Genomic DNA, 6856 nt, shown 5'->3' on the forward strand with positions numbered 1-6856 from the left:
TCTGTCCATGTTATAAAAAATGACAGGTTTTCCTTCATTTTTAAGACTGAATAATATTCTATTGTATGTTTATGTACCACATTTCCTTTATCCATTCATCTGTGGGTGGACACTTGGGGTGTTTCCATATCTTGGCCATTATGAATAATGTTACAATGAACATGGGAATGCAGATATCTCTTCCAGATCCTCATTTCAGTTCTTTTGGATAAATACCAGAAGTGGGGATTGCTGGATCATATAATAGTTCTATTTTTTTTTTTTAATATTTTGAGGAGATAATATAGTTTTAGAATGCATTTAGTTAGAGGGATAAACCAAACTATACTTTTATCCGGAATGTTTTTGTGTTTTCTACTTTTAAAAATAGTAATAACTCTAATTGCATTTTTAATAAGAAAACTCACTTAGAAACTCGAGTCATAATTAAGTGCTTCTTTTGTTTTTAGTATATTTACACACTGGCTATGACTTTTGTAGCTCTGGGGACAACTTATAAGTCCCCAGTGAAATTTTCACCAGTAAAGTTTTGGCTTAAAGTCTTTTCACCTTATTCTTTTAATGTTGTTACATGAGAGATAGACTAATGTATTATGTTTACAAAATTTATTTTTACCAAAGTTCTATAATATTCTGGATCCAGCACAAACCTCAGGATCAACTTTATTTTTATTTCATACTGGAAACTTGCTATGTCCAAGAGAGATAAAGCTCTTTCCAAAGATAAACTTTCCTACCAAAGGCATTCCTAAATACGGCAGTTCCCTGTCATCATCAGAGAAACAAGAACACAGGGAACAGTAACTCAGTGGGAACAAAAATTAAAAACGACTTTGTAGTGAACACTCCCCTAATAAAGCACAGCTCTCCGTGGCCATCCTCTTTGCAAGGATGTATTGCCCCTCCTCCCATCAGAGTTAAAGTCCATTTCTCCACCTCCTTGAAACTGGGCAGGTTTGTGATGCTCCTTGACCAACAGGCCAATGGTGGAGTGAGAGTACATTTAGTCAGCTTGGAAGCCTCTGCTCTTGCTCATTTAGACCTCAGGCACTGCCCAGTCTACCCATGGCAACAAGAAAAATTGTAAACTGAACTGTTGTTTTAAACCACTAAGTATGATGTGTTCACTTCAAGATTTCATGAGAGTCATAATATTACCTTTTTAAAAATTATACTTTAGCAACAGCTAGGTCTTCATCATTCTCAAGTCAAGAGATAATGCCTCAATTGAAAAAGAAAAAAAAAAGTCAAAATAAGCGTGTTACTTAGAGACATGGTGATTAATATCAAAAGAATCCATTAAAACTTTAAAGTGCTGCTTTTCCTGAAAAGCTCTGCGGAACTCTTGTTCTCTTAAAGCCTTATGCATGCAAGGATTAGATAAAAACTAAAACTGCGTTTCAGAATATAAAAGCCAAAGAAAAAAAAATTGAGGAGAAAATGCACCAAAGTATAATGTTATTGCTTATCTGAATATAGCTTGCAAGTGATTTTTATTTTTCTTGCCATATATCTCTCCACTTACCAAATTTTCAATGAATATATGTTGCTTTCATAATCAGAAAGAAAAAAAAAACTCAGAGAGATAGAGAAAAAAAAGAAGAAAGAAAGCTCTCTTGACCATGTTTCATCCCCAGACTGCCCCACGCCCCACGGCCCGTCTCCTGCTCCCTCAGTTCCCTGAATGGTTTCCATCTCTTTCCTGCTCTCAAATATAATGAGAAAACACAGTCAGCAATTCTAGAACAGTTCAACTCATTCTAGGTTCTTGGTTCTGAACACAAGGCTTCTCTGGAAAATAAACTGGCCTGTATATTTCAGCTTCATTTTATTTTTAACAACCCCTCTACATTTCTCCATAACTTTTTTGTCTCTAATCTCTCCCCCTCTCCAAGACTACTGGTTCTGCCTATCTCGTCTGTCCTCCCCTTCCCCATCAGAAGAGACACATCTGATTCCAAAATCCATGATTTGATTAGCAGGTTAAATAGGGATTCAACATATCTGTGCTGAATGACAGTCCATTTTCCCAGCCTGTTTTCCTCACCATCTGGGCTGATGTTGGCCAGGGGAATAACAGAGGTGTCATTGTCTCTGGGTCTCCTCCCTGTCAGCTCTTTCTGCAGGGAGCTGTGACATTGAATGCCTTCGGCCGCTCACCTCATAATAGCATAGCCTGAGCTGTCGACTCTGTTGCCCAGGTTACAGGTTGATCTGCATGAAACACATATAATCTCCATGAACGGAAGGGTCCTGCAGAGCCCATCATTTCAGGAGACAAACCACATGAGAAAGGTTTTTGCAGAGAGCTCATTCTTTCATTCTTAGAAGAAAGGCTAATTTCACAAATAAAACATCATGGAGACAGGGAAGGCCGGGAGGAAAGCATAGACAAGGATTTATCTTTCACTAAAACATAAATATTTTATATGTGAAAACTGAGGTTAACTTCTGCTCTGGGGTTTGGATTTTACTCTCCAGCTGGAATTTGCTTTTTTCAAAGTGTAGCAGTAACATTATCATATGACAGCATTTCTTAACATCATTACTGTGTTGTACTCAACTGGCAAGGTTCATCTCTTTAGACTGTACTCCAGATTACACATCGAAGTCATTATTAATGCTCCAGGTATATGATTTACAAATTATTTTCAATATTTGCATTCTTAGTGGAAAAAGTCTCCTTTATCCGCTTTCCCCACCTACATGGGGGAAGGGTGGGCTTGGGGAAAATGATTATAAATTACAGGTGGGACCGTGAGTAAAGTATTCAACCATCTAAAAAGTGTTTCGGTCAATTGAATAAAGAACTCCAAGAGTGTGAAAAGGTCCTTGTATTTACATGGAGGACAGCTTGTATTTATACACAGCGTAAGGTCTTGATGTGTATACATTAGAAGTTGTTGCAGCCTCTCCTACAGGAGAAAACACCTACTACCTTTGTGCAGCAGGACCAGGAAGCTCTCTACTGTGTCAGAGAGAAATTACCCAAGGGGAAGGAAGGAAGGGAGGGAGGGAGGAAGGGAGGGAGGGAGGAGAGATAAAAGAAAGAAGGAAACCTACTTGTTTATACTGGAGTAACTAACTCTAAGCCACAACTTCTACTAAGGAAAACATTTTTAGCTTACTATTAAGAGAGGGGAAAAGCAGACATTAGATGTCTGGTCACACTGAAAAGAGAATATTAAATTCTGTCTCATAAAACTGTGAGCAACAACAATCTGTAATTGAGACTTTTTGTTTAAAGGTACCACAGAACATAAAAATACAGAAAAGAAAATTAAGTGTATATTATCTCCCTGAGTCTGTGGGCACAGCCTGCTGTGCATAGTGTAGTGGGGGTAGTTAACTGGAGCTGATGGGTGCAGGGGCCAGCATGGGAGATCTGGCTCAGAGCATACTCAGATTTAGAGAGCTTTTGAAGAATGACAGTCTGGTTTCAGGGTTTTGTGTGTATGTGTGTGTGCTTTATCAAGGTGTATTAATTTTTTTTTAATTTTATAAAATAAGGAAAAAGAATTCAGAGAGATAGAAAACAATGTGATAGAGATTAAAATACAAAAGGAAAATCTACAAAGAGTGAGGATGAAAAGACCTTGAGGACCGACTTCCATTCTAATTCTTCTGCCTATATTTTATCAGACCTCTTGGATCTCACTTTAAACACAACCTTTACCTTTTCCAGTAGCCCCATTCCAAATTTTCCTCCCCTTCCCTCCAACTTTCCGTATCTATCCCTCCATTCTTCGTGATTCCCTCCACTTCTTTCCTTCCTCATCTTGTCTTTCTTCATCTGGTTCCTATTTTTCTTTCCCAAATCTCCAGAGATATGCAATGTATGGAACAAAATAGAAGGGCCAGTTTTAAATATGATGGAAACATTTTACAGACCCACAGCAGAACATCTGGGAGATCGGTTCAGTTCTGCTTCTCCTCCCCTTTGCAAAAGCAGGACAAAGAAGAGAGAAGTGGGGAAGGAGGTAGAGGAAGAGGAGGAGGTGAGAGAGAGGAGGAGGAAGGGAGGGGGAGAAGGAGGAGAAGGTGAAGGGAGCCTCTACAAAAGATATCCAGTGACCTTTGAGGGCAATCGGACCCAAGCTTGTAGCACTAAGAGGTGATAAATCCTAAACATGGGGAGTCAACAGAGAAGAGTATGTGAGGGTGCCAGTGAAGAGGGCAGAGATTAGGATTAGTGAATACAAACAGGAAAATGCGTAAATTGTTAAAATATGTATTCCATGCTTTCAGTGGTTAAAGCAAACTGTGATAATCCATTATAAAGGCTTTCGTTCTAATAGTAGCACATGGCATACCAATTAAGTGACATCGTGGCTGAGCACGCTGTTTTAAAAATATATTAGAAACACTTGAATGTATAGCACATATAAATCCTTAAATACTGCCCATTCAAAACTATTAATAATTCAGTTTAATACGTAGCTGCTAGTTCAGACAAATGGTTTCAGCACATTTATTTAAATAATGAAAGACTTCATTAATTATGAAGGTTAGTAGTGGGATAGAAAGGCATTCAAGTTGGTTTCTTTCTATGGTATGTTCTTACAGGGAATGTTAAAATTCTCCAAGTTTAAGCGAAGATGAGATTTGCAGGCTGTTAGAACACTGGAAACTAAGGGTGTAATACTGCCAGATATTTATTTGTAGTCAATATAATATCATACTATAAGACTTTGCCTTTTTAAAAATTTGATGATTATACTCAAAAGATTGTGTGAGTCCAATTATCTTATGAAATTTGTAAAAAAAAGTAAATTTTCAGATAAGTTGGGGATATAACCAGGGGAATTTTCTTTTTATTAAGTAAAACATGCCTTAGGATATAGAGAGAGTCTCTCAGTAAATTTAATTTTTATTAATAGGACAAATTTTATTATAACAAACTAATTCAATGATTTGTAGAGTAAATGTGTTTTAAATATACATTATCTAATTGAATTCAGTCAAAATTGCTGTTCATCTACTCTTTGTTCAAGACCCTGTATTAGGCACTAAGGTGGATCAAATAGTATAGGCAAAGTACAAAAATACAAATATTATCAAATCCCACTTGCTTTTATGTAGACTTTAATAGTTCAACAGTACAGTGGAAGAACAGATGTGGGAGAGATGAAAATAATAATACGAAGATCTGCAAAATCCCTGTGGATGGATGAGACTAATGCTGTGCCTCCCACAGACATCACAGGATTAGGAAGTTTCAAGAAGGTAAAAAACAAGAGCTAAGACCCAGAAGTAGGTGTACTTTTACCCTTTAAGTTTCATTGTTGTAACAATCTGAAATCAGCTCCCCTGTGATTTCAACTCACTGATATTTCTCCTGTCTCTGGAGTTACACACACTAAAATTATTCATTGCTCTAATAGAAGACTTTTAATAATTACTGATTGGATCCGAATCTTCCGTAAGTAAAGACCTTCTGTTCCTTTTTAAATGACAATTTTACATGTTTCTTAACCATCAACATCTTGAATCACTTTATTATTTCGATTGTTTCCTTCTAAATCAGTTGCAGAATTACAATACTGTTTCAAATGTGTTGTCAAAAGTCTTTTTAACGGTGACAAAGCAAAACTGGATTGCAAGATCTCCTGCTCCCAAAAGCGAATTAAACAACAATCAAAAATGACAAGTCTATTACAATAAAAGAAAAAAAAATAGAAAATTCTTGAGCTTTTGTATGTATCTCCAAACTCCCGAGAAGTATTGCTGAGTTTGTTCTGGAAAAAGTGAATTGGTAAAATTCTCACTAACACTGTCAATGTGGAGAGAGATGTACTAGCGAGTGAGTGGCAGCAGGGGAAAGCCTTGAGAGTAGAAGCCACTATGACGGACATCAGGCTCTTAGAAGCTCAGCAGAGGCAGAAAATTTTGTTAAGAATCATATTGTCTGCGGAGTGAATTCCAAAGCAGAGGAACAATCTAAAGCCCGAAACCATTGTCTCGAAAATACAACATACCTTGAACTAGATAATGTGGACCTACAAAGACTGGGGTGGGCAGTTTACAAATATAAAACAAGAACTCGGCACTCCAGCCCTGTGAAGGAGACTCCAGCTCTTACATATATTTCAAGCTTCAGAAAGGAGAGAAAATACAGTCCCCAGTCTTCAAGCAGAAGATAAATCAGTCTTAGGCAAAATCTGAAGGTTGCCAAAAAGAATCTAAATACTTTACATCAAAACACTGAGGATCTGGATAAAACTGCCACATCAAAAATGAGTGAGCTGATTGCAACCACAACCCCATCATGATTTAGAGCATTTTCATCCCCGAGAGATCCCCTTCACACCCTTGTACAGTCAGTCTCCATCCACCCCAGGCCCAAGGCAACCACTGATCTGCTTTCTGTCTCTATAGATTAGTTTTGTCTGTTCTAGAATTTCCTATAGATGGATTCATACAGTAGGTGCTCCTTTGTGTCTGGCTTCTCTCAATTACCCGTGTTGTGGTTTCATCTGCAGTTCATTTTCTTTTTAACTACTGAGTATTATTCCATTGTATGATACACCACAGTATTTTTGTCCATTCGCCTGTTGGTGGACATTGAGGGTTTCCAGTTTGGAGCTATGATTAATAAAGCTGATAGGAACATTTTCATACAGCAAAAAATGAGTAAGCTGAGGGAAAAAAAAGCAAAAAAACAACCACAAAGGAAAAATAAGCAGTCTTAGAGAGGGAAGGAGAGGGAAGAGAAGGATAAAACACAGCATATAAAGACAGATGAAGAACCCTATATGGAAGAAAACATTATCCAGGTAAAGAAAAGCCCTCCCAAGGGGCTTTGAGCCATAGAAATATAGAATATGAACAGTCATTCAATAAAACATAAAATCAA

Source organism: Camelus bactrianus, chromosome 7, assembly GCF_048773025.1.
Source record: "Camelus bactrianus isolate YW-2024 breed Bactrian camel chromosome 7, ASM4877302v1, whole genome shotgun sequence".
Classification (NCBI taxonomy): Eukaryota; Metazoa; Chordata; class Mammalia; order Artiodactyla; family Camelidae; genus Camelus; species Camelus bactrianus.